This window comes from Oppia nitens, unplaced genomic scaffold (assembly GCF_028296485.1).
Source record: "Oppia nitens isolate AA-2021 unplaced genomic scaffold, nextdenovo-longstitch-racon4-pilon3 scaffold7_pilon_pilon_pilon, whole genome shotgun sequence".
Lineage (NCBI taxonomy): Eukaryota > Metazoa > Arthropoda > Arachnida > Sarcoptiformes > Oppiidae > Oppia > Oppia nitens.
Genome location: NW_026533251.1, coordinates 3,976,887 through 3,998,455, shown reverse-complemented (window position 1 = coordinate 3,998,455; position 21,569 = coordinate 3,976,887).

Genomic DNA, 21,569 nt, shown 5'->3' with positions numbered 1-21,569 from the left:
TAGTATGATATTTATCATACTGTACTACAATTATTATAAAACCATTAAACTATCATTTAATAAATATTTTTAAACAAATATTTATTATAAATATATTTTTTGATGAATTATTTCATCTAATTGAAAATATTTGCTTTATATATTTTTCATCCATAAACTATTAACAGCAAATATATTGTACAACAAACATATAAAAAGTACATAATTTAATGATTTTATTTTCGGGTAATAGTTATTTTGTCAGCTAAATAATCTCGATGTCCTAAAAATATTATACAGATTATTATACTGTATATAATATTTATATTACTGTATATAATATAATACAGACATACATACATACACACACACATATATATATACAAGTCTAAATGCATTATAAACAATACAGAGAAATATTTATATATACAATATATAAGTATGTTTGTGAATCAAATAATAATAATAATAATAATGAAAAAATTGTAGACATTTTTTCACCATAAACTACATTTATATTTATGTTTTTTTGGCCAAAGATTAGAAAATGCTATCCATTATAATGTTAGTCAACAATACTAACAACAACAACAACAATACTAAGATAAGAAACATATATATATATATATATATATATATTATATAACTATACAGTATATATATGTCACTGGGAGTCCACTAATTTTAGGTTTGAGCTCAACATTTAACGTACATATAATATATAATATAAATATATTTTTTATACAATAAAATTTCTTCAAACATTAGTTTATTGTTTTAGTTTTGTTTTATGTTTTTTTATTTAATTTATTGTCTAATAATTTACTTAATAATTAATTAAATAACATTTGTTTTTGTTTTGTTGGTATGTATTTGTGTGTGTTGTATGAGTGTATGCTATAAATTATTGTTTTTTATTTTTATTGTCACAAAAAATCTTAAGTAATATTATATTTTATATATATATAAACGTTTATGTGACTAAGCTAATAAAATAAAAATTATATATTAATATAAATTGAATATAAATATACAGTAAATGTATAAAATGTTGCATTTGAGAGAAATAAAAATTCATAATAAAATATGCTAAAAATGTTTTTTTTATAATACATTATTACTTTTTCATTGTTTTTCAAATAGTTTTCTAAATTTTTTTTTTATATAAAACAGAAATAAACACTAAAATCATAAATAGAAAAATGTTATAAATATTTTTTTAAAAACATATATAAAGTAGAATATTATCTAAAATATTCACATAAGAGTTATATTAATAGACAAAGTTTTAAAAGCAATTGTCATCTAATATGTCAAACAAAATTATATTATATGTATGTGAGCGAGTGAGTGAGTGAGTGAGTGAGTGAGTGAGTGAGTGAGTGAGTGAGTGAGTGAGTGAGTGAGTGAGTGAGTGAGTGAGTGAGTGAGTGAGTGAGTGAGTGAGTGAGTGAGTGAGTGAGTGAGTGAGTGAGTGAGTGAGTGAGTGAGTGAGTGAGTGAGTGAGTGAGTGAGTGAGTGAGTGAGTGAGTTAGTGAGTGAGTGAGTGAGTGAGTGAGTGAGTGAGTGAGTGTGTGAAACACATAATTTAAATGAATGACTAAAGAAAAAACATAAAAGACTAATAAAAGCAAAAAAATAAATAACATTAAACTAAAAATAACTTTATTTTCTGTATATCTATGAATTTAAGTTTATAAAAGACAATATAATACAAATACACCTTTAATTGTGAGATGAAATGCCCAATACGTTAGTGAGTGTGTGTGTGTGAGAGAGAGAGAGAGAGATTATTATATATCTGTGGCAAAAAAGTGGTCTCAAAGTGTATAAATCATTGTTAAATTCAATTGTTTGACACTTCATGTTAAGTAAAGTTAAGATAAATTTTATATCTTTTTTTGTGTGGCTTTTCACCAGAAAATCTCTGTTAAAAACTTTTCTTTTATATAAGGCTTTAGGCATTAATATAGAACTGACACTCAATCAGACACACAAACTGTAAGTATTAAATACTAATAATAATAATCGTTTATATATATAGTATTTATAGATTATAATTATAAATTATAACTCAACTATTTTTGAACAAATAATATTATATTATATTATTATAAATATAAAGATAATTAATATGAATAGTTTATTATTGTATTTTATTTAAAAGCATATATAAAACTTTGAAAATAATAATCTTATTTACAAATGATTACTTTTTTGAATATGATAATAATATTTGTACAGTAAATATTATTAAAATAAAATTATTATAGTTATATAATATATATACTGTACTGTATATAACTTATATCTTACTGTACATTAAATTTATTATACAGTATACAACTTGAACTGGGTAAATAGTGTTTTGCTTTAAATATAAATAAATTAAATATATTAAATATATAATTCAATATATTGAAATAAATTATTGTCAAATATTTCGTTTTAAAATACTTTAAATATATTAAAAATTTTACTGTATTTATTTATTTATTGTGTGGATATTAAACTAAAAATTTATTTGCATTTCATAGTAATAAACAGATTCAGAAATGACATGCTCTCTCTCTCTCTCTCTCTCTCTCTCTCTATATATATATATATATATATATATATATATATATATATATATATATATATATATATTCTGTATATAAATATATAAATTATTTTTTTAATACCAATTTTACTTTTATTTTGTGGTTTTACTATTGTTTTGTTGGACAGCAGCTGTCTAGACAATGCCTGAAGCAATAGTGAAGTATTGAAAATAAAAGTAATCACTTTATAAAATCATATATTCAATAGACATCATCAATAGACAGACAGTAATATATTATTGAGTGTCATATTTGTTAAGCATCTAAACACAACACAACACAAACACAACATAACATACAAACAACACTTAAGTCATATCAGATAAAAGAGTTGTGTTATTATTATTTATGTTTTCATACAAACATCAATTCTTGACAAAAAAAATATAGAGAAAAAAATCTTATTTTTTAAAAAATATTTTTTTGTTCAGTTGTTAAAAAAAATTCAATCGTTTTTAATGTGATTTTTATCCGCGAGGGATATCTACTACTATTACTACTACTTTCACTACTAGTATGTCATTTGGGAGCAACATATGTTTATATGTGATTGTGTGTGTGTGTGTGTGTGTGTGTGTGTGTGTGTGTGTGTGTGTGTGTGTGTGTGTGTGTGTGTGTGTGTGTGTGTGTGTGTCTGTATATGTGTGTGTCATATCATTTTTTATAAAAAAAAATTGTCAAAAACTTGTTTTTTATATTTACTATTTATATATATATAATTACAAGTACAGTACTACATAATGTATAAACAATATGGTATAAGATTATGTGTTTAGTTTTTAATTTATATTACAATGTATTATATAATAAATTTTTCACAAACATAAATATTGTTTTATAAGAAAAAATAATTAATTATTTATTTTATTTCATAAATTCATTAATTTAATAGTAAAGTAATAATTGCTTTATATAAATTATTTAGCTAAAATCAATTAATATAAAATACAATAAAACAGTTTATTTAACAAATCATTTATTAAATTATTATATATAAAACTATTAGATTAATAACTAATCGGACATTAAAGTATTTAGATTAAATTTTATAATATAAAGTTAAATATTATAAAATCTACAACATTTTAAAAAGTAATTATTTATAAATTAGTTTTTTTAATAAAAAATAATAATAAACATTTATAATTTACACAATATTTTGTTTATAACCCTTAAAGCTGTTGAAAATTATTTATCATTTTGGTATAAAAATTATTTATCCGTAAATTACTTTTTAGTTTTTACATTTGTTGTAATTTATTTTATTTTTTTGAATAACTTGAATAAAATGTAAATTCATTGAAAGTCTTATGCAATGTATATTTATATATAACTTTACATTGTTTTTGTTAAAAATCAAAAAATTAAATTGTATGAAATATAATATTGTTTTTTTTTGTTTTTTTCAAAATAATTAAATAAGTTTTTAAAAAAAATTATAGTTAAACAATACTAAAAAAATTATTGCTGTTTAAATTGACTTTTTTTGAATGAAAAATAATATATTAAAAAATAAAATTTTGAATTCTACAAAAATGTAAATATTAAACAAAATTTAAGTAAACATTAATATATTATATATATGTTTTAATATATATATATATATATATATTCTGTATTATTTTGTTAGCTATACATACTTTAATATTTCTAAAAATGTAATAAAAAATTGATTTTAAATTTTTTATTAAATACATTTGAAAGATTGAAATAATATAATAATAAATTTTTTAATACGGCACTGAATTTTTATGGATGTCTACAAAAAAATATTTGGTAATGTTTTTTCAAAAATAAATATCATATATTTATTTATTTACATATTGTGTTTAATATTATTACATTTATTGGAATATTTTATGTTTTATTTTATATATACAGTATATTCTGTATTAAAGTTATTTTATAACAAAATTACTTGAAAGCTAATGTATGTTATATGTTGTTTTTGTTATTAATATTATTATTATTACCACTGTATTATGTTTATCTATAAAAAAAACATTACATATAAAAAAAATTATATAACATTTTTATTTGTTAAACTATACCATATTTATATGTATTGAAAACTTATTAAAAAAATTCAACTATGAAATTTTAATGTTTTTATTAAAGTAAATAAACTATATTATTTTTATTAATATAAAACATTAGTTAATAGTAATTATTAAAAATAATATTAACATTTATCTATTTGTTTAATATTATACTTTTAGTTATTTATTATATTTTGTATATTTTTTCACTACATAACAAATAATAAAATATTTTTAAATAATTATTATAATATCAAAATAGATTTTATTGAAAGATATTGTGATTTCAAGTAAAATACTAACGTTTTATTTATTTCTATTGATTTTATATTTAATATTAAAATTTATATATTTAAGCTTACAAACTATACATCATATAATTGAAATATTTATAATAATATTAAATCAATACAAATGGGAAAACTATTGATATGACAATTTTATATATTTTATATGTTAAATAAAATCATTAAAAATATATTATGGATTTTAATATATAAAATATTTTTTATAAAAAAAATTATTTGCAATTTAAATTTAATTTATACTATTAATTTTCTAAAATTTATGGACTATATATTATTGACATAAATAATTTATAGTATATGGTACTAGGTAATGTAAAATTACCATACCTTTAACATACAGGTAATTGAATTATAATAATTGAATGTTTATTATAAAAAAATATGATTTATTAGACAATTTTATTTTTAAGTAAAAAAAATAAAATCATATATCAAAAACTTTATTTAATTTACATATTGTCTTTAATGTTGTTATAAATATTTAACATTTCCCTTTTTAGTTTCAATTTTTTAGAAATTTAAAAAAAATATTTTATTTTTATATTATATATAGTTTTATTCTATATATATTATATATACATTAGGTATATATGGATTAAATCATACATAAATAATATACACATATTGTTCATGTATTTTACATAAATAAAGTGTGACTCAAAATGCTTTTACATTAATTTATAATAATAATAATAATATATTATACAAGAAAAATAGATTTTTCACAAAATAAAAATTTATATAATATATACAAGTCTATATAAATAAATAAAATATTCACAAAAAAAGTAGTTTTATTTAATAAATATATATTTTTTTTGAAGTGCACTTATTTGTTATAACTCATTAGTAAAAAGTTTTGTCTACTAATAATCCTTTTTATTAATATACGAAAAAAAAATTTTTGTTTCAAAACATTATAAATTTAAATACGATTAATAACAACATTAATAAAATGAAAATTTTTATAATTCCTTTATTCATTTAATAATTAAAAACCTAATTATAATTGTTTTATATTGTATTTGTAGTGTTCCCACAATTTTAAATAAAATTTAAACTCACTTTATCTGAAGTATTTTATATGAATTTAATTTATTACATAATGTAATGTTTTTTTGTAAATATAAATAATTGTTTTAGTAAAACTAATATTAAATATTTCTAAATAATTATTTTTATATAGTATTTTTCAATCTAAAAGTAGTTTTTAATGACTTAATAATAATGATTATACAATATTTATTTGATGTTTTGTTATTTTACAAAATTATTTATTATACTAATCTTGTAATACAATAATCCTATTAAAAACTAGTTTTCTAAATCAATAATATAAATCCTTTTTAATTAATTGTTTTTTCAAAAAAATATTTCATATTAAATGAAAATATTTTTACTTTGAATAAGTAAACAAATTACATATTCAAATATTTTTTAAAAATTAAAATATAATTTCCAAATATTTTATATTCATTTAATTTGAATAAATCGATATTTTTTAAAAAAAGCGATAACTTTAATAATAATTATATTTATAATAACTTTTATTACTATAATAATAAGCCAATGATATAAATATTAAAATCATATAAAATGATTACTTTTAAAAAACAGATTATTTACATGTTTTTTATTTTAAAAAATGGGTTTTTAAGCACAAAATCCATTTAAATAAAACACAATTTGATAACCAATTACTTAATAATATTATTATTAAAGTGTAGTATACTATAGATAGAGTTCGATCAACAATATCAGTGATGGGAAGTTCCCGGAAAATATTATTATTACAATATTTATTATTATATTTAATATTATTACAATAAATAGTACCGAAACTTAAATATTTTTCACAAAAAAAATTATTTATATATTTTTTAAAAATTTCATTCAATAAATTTAGTGAGACTATATTAATCACTATAACTTTTTAAAATACAGTTTAATGTAATAATTGTTTTTTTAAAAAACATTATAATAAAATGTGTTGTTTAGAATTTAATAGGTTGTAATAAAAATGAAATAGATACCCTGGGAATTCCCATTGAGAGCAGGGAACATTAGGAACTTTTGGTTATAAAAAAAACAATGTATGGGAATCTGATCTAACCCTAACCATAAGTATTTACTATTATATATATATTACTTTTTAACACATTAATAAACAGTTTATGTTTTATGTCATGGCATTTATATAAGACATAATAAAATTTAAAACAAATGTTAACTATTTATGTTATATATATATAAGATATAAGTTTAGAAACACACAATTTCATAAATAATACACACAAAAAAAACTAAATGAAATATATTTTCATTGTCTATATTGTCTAATAATTTGCTATTACATCAAACATTATTATATTTATTTCAATGTCTGTTTATTTGTAAATATTTAATATAAGTAGAAAATAAATGTCAATCAAAATTTATATGTATTGTACATCAAAAACAACAACAAAAATAATAATAATAATACTAACTTTTGTACAATACTTTTGCCACCAATAATGTTAATCATAATAATAATAATAATTTAATAACCTATTGTTCACATATATGAAAAAGTTGTCAATTATTTACTGTACTATACATTATGATTATAAGTGCAGTGATAATTAAATTGTAGAAATACTATATATTTTGTTAAATTAAAAATTTTCAATTATAAAATAAAAATGTTTATAAATTTTAATGTACAATAAAACTAATTGTCAGATAGATAACTATTATAAAATTTTAGTATTACTATTACTTGAGTATAAAATAAAATAATTTACAATTTATTTATTGTTAATTTTTAGTAGTAATTGAAAATAAATGATTAAATTTTATTTATAAGTTATAACTAAACTATTATATCTTATTCTTTCTATCTTTATTTCTCTCTCTCTCTCTCTCTCTCTCTCTCTCTCTCTCTATTTCTTTCTCTCTTTATCACAAAAATTAAAGAAAACTTGTCTGAAATCAAACATATTGTACATTAACTTACAGCATATGTATCTCATGAGTAATCAATTAATGAAAATGCATTAATGATCTTTTTAAAAGTATATTACATATAGTGTATAATATATATATATATATATATCCCACACATATATCAATATATAACACACTCTCCCTTACTCTCTATAACACTCACATACATACACATACGCACACATATACATTACAACGAAAATAACAATAAAATTAACTTAAACTCAATTAATTATTCATAAACTTTTCTGTACACTAATGGACAACTGATTGAGACTTTAATTATTGGGAAAAAATGATGACATCAAAGATAAAGATAAACATATAATAAATAAAATTTTTATATATTCATTAGTAAATTATAGCTATTGCTAAAGCATTTATATCAATTTGACAAATATTATGATTTTTTAAAATACATTAAAATTTAATTAAACTATTAGATAATTTTTAAATTTGATTAAAATATTCATTAATTATAAAAATATTAGAAAAATAAATTTATACATCAATCTAATTTCTATATTTAGATAATAATTTAACTTTTTTAAAGTATTAAATTTGTCAAAATTTTTTTTTATTTTTGTGAAAAAAAATAATTAGTAGTTATATAAACAAAACAATAAACAAAAAATTTGTTGCTTAGCTTACACTGTCGGGTGACAACATATGGATCATCGGTGTCGACGACATCGATAATCGGATCGACTTTGAAACGATTTGAATCATTTCTGTTGTGAACAGTTATGGCATACCTGAAGGCGCTCTGGATTTCCTCATTTCCCGACATAAATATTGCACCTGTATTTCGGAGAGAGAGAGAGAGAGGGTTAGACAGGTATAGGACATATACATAGATAATATGTATGTACACTACTATGTATCATCAAAAATAAATAACTACTAGCAATTGAGTAGTAGTAGTAGTAGTAGTAGTAGTAGTAGTAGTAGTAGTAGTAGTAGTAGTAGTAGTAGTAGTATTAGAAATATAGTTAAATAGCTAACTGAGAAAAAAGTTTCTTTTTTAATATCCGTTTTTTCTATAACTTTAACTTTTAGTATACATATTAAAAAAATACAAATATAATGTTATGTAAGTATATATATATTTTTAAAAACTATAAAAAGTTTTTATTTTGTTTGCATATTTTTTAAAATATACACATATATATAGTGTAATTTTTATTATATTATAATGTAAATTATTTTAAAATATAAATTTATTTACTTTATTGATTAATGGTCACTTTGATAATAATTTTTGTTGTTGAATAAATAATAAATTTTATTAACAATAACATACCATAACAACAACAATAAAAAGATTAAGATATTTAATAAAATAAATTGTGATTATTATTATTAATTAAAATCTACAAAATACAATACACAGACATATATTAATTTTAATCTTTTTAAATCGCAATATTAACTGAATATAATTAATAATAAACCAACTTTCTTAATGATTAATATAATATTAGTTGTATAATATTAAATATAATTTAAGTATATGTGATATATTCAATATATTAAATTTATATAATATATGTACAGTAATATATATTATATATTACACAATATTGAAAACATGTAAAGTACAGTAGACATTGATAACAAAATTATAGTCCTGTATAAGTCTAAACGTATAAATTTTCTACTAATATGTTAAAATAAAAGATTAATATTATAGGAATAATTAATATAATTCTCTATAATTAATAAAAAAGACAATAATTTATTGTTGAAATTTAATTAAATAATAAATTAAATGCAATATTTTTTGATAATTATTGTAAATCGTATATTATATATTAAATTTTAGCTAAACTAATTTAAAACTAGTCTATTTTCTTAATAAATATTAATACTTTAAATATTAAAAAAGTGTCTAAAACTTTTAATTTAATATATAATTAATTTAAATAATAGATAATAATATGCATAATATTAGAAATAACCTAAATGATAAAATTATATATTTATATTATCAAAATTATCAAATTTTTAAATTTTAAATTTATTTAATTTTAAGTTCTAAAAAATATTAAATATTTATTCTATGTAATAACACTATATAAATATAGTCTTTATTTTAAAAAATAATTTATATTCAATCATTTATATATTAATAACAATTTTTTAATAATAAGAAAAATTAATTTTCTATAAACTTACCAATAGGAATTTTATCATATGATATGCAATAAGTTATTGATATATTAGAGAAATATAAAATTATCAATAAATGATATATAGTCTTAGTTGAACACATTAACAATACTGATATCATAATTTTTTAAAAATATATATGAACTTTTTATAATAAAAATTGTAAAAACGCCAACAATTCAATATTATTTAAAATAACATTTTAAAATTTAAACATAAACATTTTTTTTATTTAAGTATTAGATTACATAGTGATTGTTAACTAATAAATATTATTTGTCTTATAGTTTACGTTGAATTAATTATTGTGATCATTATGTTATAAATATTAGTATATTTATACTATATATATATATTTATATTTATATTACACACGTTTAGGAAAGTTTACATCACATTCATAACTGATGCTCTCTATCCCTAACACTAGTAGTCAATGCTCTGGGAATGACTTTATCCAAAAGCACCGGTTGTTGTTGGCATAAGTATGGTATGTGTTTGTATGTATGTATGTATGTATGTGTGTGTGTGTGTGTGTGTGTGTGTGTGTGTGTGTGTGTGTGTGTGTGTGTGTAGTGTATGTGTGATGTACTGTAGTTTTCTGTGCTTTTTCTCACACACTCAAACACACTAACTGTTATTATATTGATAGGCAATATAATACACTATTTATTTGTTATTTTATAAGAGGTTATATATATTAAGAATATTCTTATTGTGTTTTATGTTATACTGTATATTATGAGAGAATCTGTAGGCTTGTAGTCAAGTGTAAAGAGAGTAAAGAGAGAGAGAGAGAGAGAGAGAGAGAGAGAGAGCACTGGTATTATAGTTAAGAACCCATTAGGAAGAGGTTGTCTCTCAGATATCGCAAAGTTATCGCTGAACACACAACAGTTTTGTCTCATTTTGTATGTCGACACCACACAAACACACACACATGCAATACCAGACAATGCCACACAAGCGCACCGTAAGATTTATCTACCGATTCATATAACATACAGTACTGTACTGTATATACAGCACTCAAATAACATTACATTATATTAGGCAAAAGCAAATACTCTTCATTCAAAAAAAGACATGCTTTCTAAGTGTGTGTGTGTGTGTGTGTGTGTGTGTGTGTGTGTGTGTGTGTGTGTGTGTGTGTGTGTGAGAGAGAGAGAGAGAGAGAGAGAGAGAGAGAGAGAGAGAGAGAGAGAGAGAGAGAGAGAGAGAGAGTGGTTTGTATATCAATGTTTTGCCATAAAGTATATACAAAATGACTTACATTAGCGACACATATCTATAGGTAAAAGTAATAGAATATTGATTTTTATTTACTTTTGTATTAATAATATAATATAATTTACTTATCAATCATTTATTAGATATTTATATTTTTCTATAACAAATACGATTATTTGGTAAACTATTTAAAAAATATATTGTGAATCATAATATATAATTTATTTATTTACTAATTTTATTTGTAATTACAATGTTTAAATTATAACTAGTTAGTTTATAGAAATTTATTATACTAAATAAATTTATATTTTATATTTTTAAATATAATTAAGATAAGAGCAATTTTAAAAAATAACAATAATATAAAATTGGATATTTTTACTTTAAGATTATGCAAATATTTAAATAATATTATCAAGGTATTAAAGTATATAATAATCATTTTATAGTTTGAAACAATATGATGATATAGCTTGCAATAAAAGTCAATATCTGTAAAATTAACAACAACAAAAACAGTATATAAGAATGGAAATTAATTTATTATTTAAAAAAAATAAAATATTAACTGAAATAAGTGTCGATTTATTCAATTTAGCGAAACCACCGATAGTTAGACACAAACTGTCCGTATTTGCCATTACTTGCTTACAGACCAACCATTCAGTGTATTGTCTATCCGACAGTCTATTGTTCATCAATCGGTCCAATAAACTCAATAAAAGTGTTAATTATAATAAAAGATATGACAATTATTTGTGTATCAAATGTAATAAATTTGAAGAAAGCTACCGTACCATAGATACCAAACATAATTAGTTGAATATTATGCAAAGTTTGTACTAATAGTATAGTTGACAGACAGCTATCAATTTTGTACATAATTTGCTTAAGTTTTGTAATAAGTTTTACTGTTTTTTGTAATTGTATTGATATCTCATCTAATAAAATCAATAATAATATTATTTTTTAAAAATAAAATAAAATAAATATTATTCTAATACATACCATTTGTTGACATTATTTTCCTATTATAGTCAACGATCATATGATTATAAAACTTACAATAATAGTGTGATATAAGCAAACATATACACGGATATAGCCATTGATATATAAAATTAATAAATGTTAATAAACCTTTTAATAGTCCAAAACAAATATCTACTTGGATAAATTTATATGTCGATAATATAGTTATAGATAATAAAATAATTATATAAATTATCAAAATAATACATATTATTATCAGTGAATTATTATTATGATTAGTCAATTTATGTTTACAATTATGATAATGAAAATTATTATCATTGTCTAGTTTGGCAACTAAATAAATTACCATGTATAAGTTTTTACTATTGATAAAAATTGTCAAAATTACTACATTTATAAAACGTCCAAGATGAACTACTAAATTCATTGAATTGAATGATGTACTAACATTAATATGATAATAGTAATTATATATTTTATAATATATAAAACCGTTTAAAATAATAGCAATTAATGCATAAATATAGCCATAATATAACCAGTATTTGCTCCTGGATACTTTTACTCTACTACAATTATCATGGTAGTATATCGATGATGATCTAGTTAGTTTTAGACCACCAAATGTAATGCCAAATAGTCTACACAAATTAATTAATAGATTTAAATATTTATAAGACATTGTTTTTATTAACAATAATATAAATAAAAGTTAATATAAATCAATTTGAATATAAAATATATATACAGTATATATATATATATATATAATTATTCTACATTATGACAAATAATACACTATTAGTAGATATACTTTTAAAAAAAATAATTAGATTAAATTATCATAAATAGTACATTTTAATTGAATATTATAATAGTGTAATGTATTGATTATTTGAAGTAATTTTATATAGTATGTAAAAAAAAAGTTTTAAAAAAATATATTTAGTTTATTAATAATATATTTTAATAGTATGATAAAGTTGTTTTGTTTATAAAAAAATAACTTACTATATATGTTATTAATGATTTATTATTATATATATTTTAAATGTCATATATTTTAAATTTAATATTATAAAAATATTATTGATTATATACTCTATACAATTATTTTAATTAGTTTAATCTTTTTGATAAAATAACTTTTACAATAATCAATAGTATTTAATGTTGTACAATTAAATAGATGTGATTGAAATTGTTTATATTTAAAAATAAATAATTAAAAAACATAGATTAATGCATAAACAATTTAAATAAAGTTTATTAACAATTACATACTTTTTTTGATTTAAATATATTATTTAAAAATAATAGAGTTTTAAGTTTTAAAGTAATATAATTAGTTTATAGTTTGAAATAATATAATAATATAACTTGATATAAAAGTCAATATCTGTAAAATTAACAAAAAAATAACATTATTTATTAGTTTAAAAAATAATATATATTTTTTAAAATTTAATTTAAATTTTAACCGCAATAAATGTTGATTTATTCAGTTTAGCAAAACCACCGATAGTTAGACACAAACTGTCCGTATTTGCCATCACTTGCTTACAGACCAACCATTCAGTGTATTGTCTATCAAACAGTCCATTGACTACCAATTGATCCAATATATCATTAAAATATTTAGCCTCAACTTCAATAGCACCGCATATACAGCAAGTAATTGTTAACTCAATAAAAGTGTTAAATATAATAAACGATATGACAATTATTTGTGTATCAAATGTAATAAATTTGAAGAAAGCTACCGTACCATAGATACCAAACATAATTAGTTGAATATTATGCAAAGTTTGTACTAATAGTATAGTTGACAAACAATTATCTATTTTGTACATAATTTGTTTAAGTTTTGTAATAAATTTTGCAGTTTTCAGAAATTGTATTGATATGCCATCAAATTGTTTTCCTTATTTATTTTTAATCAAAATAAATAAAACAGATTTAAAAAGTTATTTTTAAAAAATAAAATAAAATAAATATTATTTTAATTCATACCATTTGATACAATTATTTTGCTTCTATACTCAACTATCATATGTTTATAAAGTGTACAATAATAGTGTGATATAACCAAACATATACACGGATATAGCCATTGATATAAAAAATTGATTAAAATTAATAAACCACTTAATAGTCCAAAACTAATATCTACTTGGACAAATTTAATTGCTGATAATATGGATACAAATACTATGATAATTATAGTAATTATCAAAATAATACATATTATTAACAGTGAATTATTGTTATTATTAGCAAATTTAAGTTTTTTACAATTATAATGATAATTATTTTCATTGATTAATTTTGAAAATAAATAAATTACTTTGTATAAATTTTTACTATTGACAAAAATTGTTACAATTACTATATTTAAGAAATGTGCAAGATGAAATAATATATTCATTGAATTAAATGATGTGCTATTATAAACATTTTGATAATAATAGTAATTATATAGTTTATAGTGTAAAATACCATTTAAGATGATAATAATCAATGCATAGATATAGCCGTAATATACCCAGTATTTGCTTCTGGATACATTTACTTTACTACTATTATCATGGTAGTTTATTGATGCTAAACTAGTTAGTTTTAGACCACCAAATGTAATGCCAAATAATCGATAAAAATTAATTAATAGATTTAAATATTTACAATTCATTTTTGTTACAATTTACAAATTTAATATTGAATAATATTATATAATAATTTGCATATATACAATAATAATATTGTATATTACTATTGTATGTCAAATAATACTATAGATAAATATTTTATTACTGTATTTTAAATTAATATTAATATTGTAATATATTGATTAATTAATTAAATTATTTTAAACAATAAGTAAAAATGTTTTTTATATCTAATACATTAATTAACTTAATTTATTTTAATTGTAAAATAATAGTTTTGTTTATAATATTATACTATTTTTTATTATAAAACAAGCGTATGTTATCATATATATATATATATGCTGTTCAATAAATTATTATTATTATTATACTACTTTACATTATATTTTGAAAATGTTGCAATAATATTTTAATCACTTAAAACAATTTAATATAATTAATTTTAGTTAGTTACATAAATAAAACTATTAGAGTATATTTTTATAAAAATTAAATTACTTCTAAAAAAATATTTAATTAAATATTGAATTTTAATATTGAAATACATTTATTTTTTTATTTGAAATTATAATAGTTTGTATAATAAATCTATTCATTAAAATACATTAATATAACTATTTCTATGGAATAAAGTAATAGAAAAATAATTACTTTTTAGATATACTTATTGTAAATTAACATGTTTTCTATAAAATATTATACAAAATACAGTATTTTTATTATATTAAAAATAAATTAATTTATATTTTTAAAATTAATTATTTTATTTATATTCATAATTTACATTATTTATAACAAACAAACAAACAAACATTTATATAATTAAAATATTATTCACATTACATACAAATTTTTATTAATAATTTTATCATATAATTAAAATATTTTTATAAATTATTATTTATAACAAATATTATTAATAGTATTATTTTCATATTTTATATAAAAAACTAAATTATTTTATTGTTTGAATTAATATAACGGTATAGTTTAATATAAATGTCAATATCTATTAAAATAAATAAAATATATAATTAATATACTATAATAAAGTATTGTTAAAAATATAAATAAAATATTTTAACCGCAATAAGTGTTGGTTTATTCAATTTAGCGAAACCACCGATAGTTAGACACAAACTGTCCGTATTTGCCATCACTTGCTTACAGACCAACCATTCAGTGTATTGTCTATCCGACAGTCTATTGACTACTAATCGGTCCAATAAATCATTAAAATGATTAGCCCTGACCTCAATGTTACCGCATATCCAACAAGTAATAGTTATCTCAATAATAGAGTTAATTATCATAAAATATATTACAATTATTCGTTTATCAAATATTGTTAAATTATTAAACACTACCGTATAGTATATACCATACATAATCATTTGAATATTATAAATTGTTTGCATTAATATTATATTTGACAGACAATTATTCAAATCATTCATCAATTGTTTAAGTTTTGTAATCAATTTAATTGTTTTATGCAATTTTAGAAACCAATCAATTTGTTTGCCTTTTAAAAAAATATTAAATAATAAATTATTAATTCTAATAAAAAAAAACTAAATTAAAACCAAATTACCTTCTGATATGAAAATATTGTTAGTATAGTCATCAATCAGATGATTATAAAGCATACAATAATAGTATGATATAAGCAAACATATAGACGGATGTAGCCATTGATAAATATATTTTAAGAAAACTAATAAACCATTTAATAAACCAAAATAAATGTTTGATTCGGCAAATACTAATCCCGATACTATTGTTATTGATAATACACTTATTATATAAATTAGTAAAAGTATAATAATAGTAATAATATTTGATATATTATTTGTCAATTTAACTTTCAAATGATGTTTATTATTAATGTTAACCAGTTTATCGATTAAATTAAACAATTTGTTACTATTTATAAAACTTAGTAAACTTATAATATTTATATAAATTGTTATTTTGTATATTAAATGAAATAATTGTTCAATTGTAAAATTAGCAGAAATACTAAAATAGTTAACAATTACTTTATAGCGTAAAATACTATAGAAAACAATAAATATTAATGAATAGATATAACCATAATATATCCAGTAATTGGACCTTGTAACTTTTGTTACATTACAATTATTACTAATTGATCTAGTTAGTTTTAAGCCACCAAATGTAATGCCTAGTATTCGAAACAAATTAATTAATATAATTATAAATTTCATATTAAAATTCTTGATATTATTATCTCAAAATCTAAATACACTTAAACTGTAATTTGTGTATATTTTTTATTAAAATGCAAATGAATAATAATAATAATAATATTGTATTAAATTATTCAATAGACTAAAATACTGTATGCTATTGAATAAATTAGTAATTAATTATTATGTTGTAATTGTGTTATGCATTTATATAATAATATTGTAGTGTATAATTAATTATTTTTTTTAGTAATAATAGATATTATAAAATATTTATATTTCATTAATTTATTTAACATATTTACTCTATTGTCATAATTGAATACAGTTAATTAAAAATGTGATAATTATATAATAATATAAATGATTTTATTATAAAACTTATTATGTGTTATTATTATTGATTTTTAAAATTTTAATTTTAAATTTTTTATAGTACGAAAATATAATATGCTTGCTAAACATTTATTTTGTTTGTTTAATTATTATATAAACTAATAAATAAACAAAAACTATAGTGTTTTTTACAAATTAATTTTTTATAATAATAAATACAGAATATCTAAATTATACTTTTATGAAAAATGAATGAATTTGAACCAACTTTTAATAATATTTTTATTTTATTGTTTGAAAAAGTATAACCGTATAGTTTAATATAAATGTCAATATCTAAAATAACAATAAAATAAGTAATTAAAATAATATATAATTTATAATTGAACATTTTTCTGAAATTTACCGAAATAAATGTTGATTTATTTAGTTTAGCGAAACCACCGATAGTTAGACACAAACTGTCCGTATTTGCCATCACTTGCTTACAGACCAACCATTCAGTGTATTGTCTATTAGACAGTCCATTGCCTATCAATCGGTCCAATAAATTATTAAAATGTTTAGCCCTGACCTCAATAGCACCGCACATCCAACAAGTAATTGTTAGATCAACAATAGATATAATTATACTAAACAATACAACGATTGTGTGTTTATTAAACATTATATATTTATAGTACTCAACACTACCGTATATACCAATCATAATCTCCAGTATATTATGCAATGTATGCAATAATATTATATTTGATAGACAATTATCTAATTGTTGTAAAATTTGTTTAAACATTGTAATAAGTTTTACTGTTTTACATAATTTTACTGCCAATTTGTCAAATAATTTATCTTAAGATTTAAAAAAAATATAATATAATTTTAATATTAAAAACAAATACTTAAATACCTTTTGATTCAATGATAATCGTATTATAGTCAGCAATCATGTGATTATAAAGCATGCAATAATAATGAGATATTAGTAAATATATTAATGGTAATAGTGATCGATAAACAAATCTAATAAACATAATTAAAGCATTTGAGATTGCAAACAATATGTTTACATTGACATAATTTAAAAACCATACAATAGCTATTGATAATATTAAAATTAAATATATTAGAAATATTATAAAAATTTTGATGATTATTAAATTTTTGTTAATTAATTGATGTTTAGGATTATATTTATTATCAGCCAATCTAACAATTAGTTCAATTATTTGAAATAAACATTTACTATTGAGAAAAATTGCTATAATTATTACATAGAAATAAGTTGATATAACATATATTAGATAGATTGAATTAGCTAATGTAGTTTCAATTTTATCTCCATGATAAAATAAATATATTTTATGATAAATAATACTAAATAAAACAATTGATGCTATTGTATAGATATATCCATAATATAACCAAAATTTGCTTCTGGAAACATTTATTATAGAAATATTATTTCTAGTTGATCTAGTTAGTTTTAGACCACCAAATGTAATACCAAATAATCTTGATAAATTAATTAATATACCAATATAGTTGATTTTATATTGATACATAACTTAATAATTTTTAATTAGTTTATTATTTTAAAATACTAATTTTAATAAAGTTTAAATAATCAAAAAAAAATATTAGAATAAAAATTATTACTAAAATATAAACTTTTAAATATATTTTATAAGACTAAAAATGTTAATAATATATTTTAAATAATAAATAATAGAAATTTTCTTATAATGTAATAAAAAATTATTATGAAATATGTTAACCATATAATTCAATACAAAAATCAATATCTATACAATTTTGTTGTTTTGTTGTTTTTATTATTATGTTATTAAATTTTATATCTAATATAATAAAGTGATGTATTAAATATTATTTTTAGATATAATTAGTTATTATTAAATGTCATTTTTCAACTATTTTACTTTTTTAAAATAAAATTGAATATATTAAAATAATTTTTAAAAAAATATCTTTTAATATTAATATTTCAATACAATAATTAGTTATTAACTGTATATTCATAGATTAAAAATCTATTTTATAAACTAGTTTTAGTATAATAAAATAAAAATAATCTAAGATATTAAGATAAAGATATTATTTATTATTTTAATATACAGTATATACTATATATAGTATAAAATTTAATAAGATAATTAATAATATACAATAAGGTATAAATAGATAATAAAATTTTGTTTGAATCTTATAACACATTAAATTAAGTTAAAATAATAATAAAATTACATTAATTGGTTTCAATTATTTTGCTATAATTGTATAAAATTTAAAAATTGATAAAAATTATTTATTTATTTTATTGTTTGAAAAAGTATAACCGTATAGTTTAATATAAATGTCAATATCTATAATAAAAATAAAATAAGTTTTTAAAAATACATAATTTATTATTTAAAACTTTTTTGAAAATTTACTGAAATAAGTGTTGATTTATTCAGTTTAGCGAAACCACCGATAGTTAGACACAAACTGTCCGTATTTGCCATCACTTGCTTACAGACCAACCAATCAGTGTATTGTGTATTAGACAGTCCATTGCTTATCAATCGGTCCAATAAATTATTAAAATATTTAGCCCTGACCTCAATAGCACCGCACATCCAACAAGTAATTGTTAGATCAACAATAGATATAATTATACAAAACAATACAACGATTGTGTGTTTATTAAATGTAATATAGTTATAGTACTCTACAGTACCGTATATACCAATCATAATTTCCAGTATATTATGCAATGTATTTAATAATATTATATTTGATAGACAATTATCTAATTGTTGTAAAATTTGTTTAAATTTTGTAATAAGTATTACTGTTTTATGTAATTTTACTGCCAATCTGTCAAATAGTTTATCTTAAGATTTTAAAAAATCAATAACAAAATATTAATATAATATAATTTTAATATAAACATAAATATTTAAATACCTTTTGATTCAATGATAATCGTAGTATAGTCAGCAATCATATGATTATAAAGCATGCAATAATAATGAGATATTAGTAAACATATTAATGGTATTAGTGATCGATAAACAAATCTAATAAACATAATTAAAGCATTTGATATTGCAAACAATATGCTTTCATTGACAAAATTTAAAAACCATATAATAGCTATTGATAATACTAAAATTAAATATATTAGAAATATTAGAAATAATTTGATGATTATTAAATTTTTATTAATTAATTGCTGTTTTGGATAATATTTATTATCAGCTAATCTAACAATTAGTTTAATTATTTGAAATATATATTTACTATTGAGAAAAACTGCTATAATTATTATATAGAAATAAGTTGATATAACATATATTAGATAAATTGAATTAGCTAATGTATTATGAATTTTATTTCCATGATAAAATAAGTATATTTTATGATAAATAATACTAATGAAAACAATTGATGCTATTGTATAGATATATCCATAATATAACCAAAATTTGTTTCTGGAGACATTTATTATATAAATATTATTTTTAGTTGATCTAGTTAGCTTTAGACCACCAAATGTAATACCAAATAATCTTGATAAATTAATTAATATACCAATATAGTTGATTTTATATTTATACATAACTTAATAATTTTAATAAAATTTAAATAATCAAAATATTATAAATTAAAATTATTACTATAATATAAACAATAATACAATATATTTTTTATAAGACTAAAATTGTTAATAATTTTATTCATAATAAATAATATAAATTTTCTGATAATGTAATAAAAAGGTATTATGAAATATGTTAATCAATATCTTTATTTTTTTTGTCTTTATTATTATGTTATCAAATTTTATATCTAATATAATATAGTGTTGTGTCAAATATTATTTTTAGATATAATTAGTTATTATTAAATGTAATTTTTCAATTATTATATTACAAAATTTAAATTTTTATAAAAAAATTCAATATGTTAAAATAATTAAATAAAAATATCTTTTAATATTAATATTTCAATACAATAATTAGCTATCAAC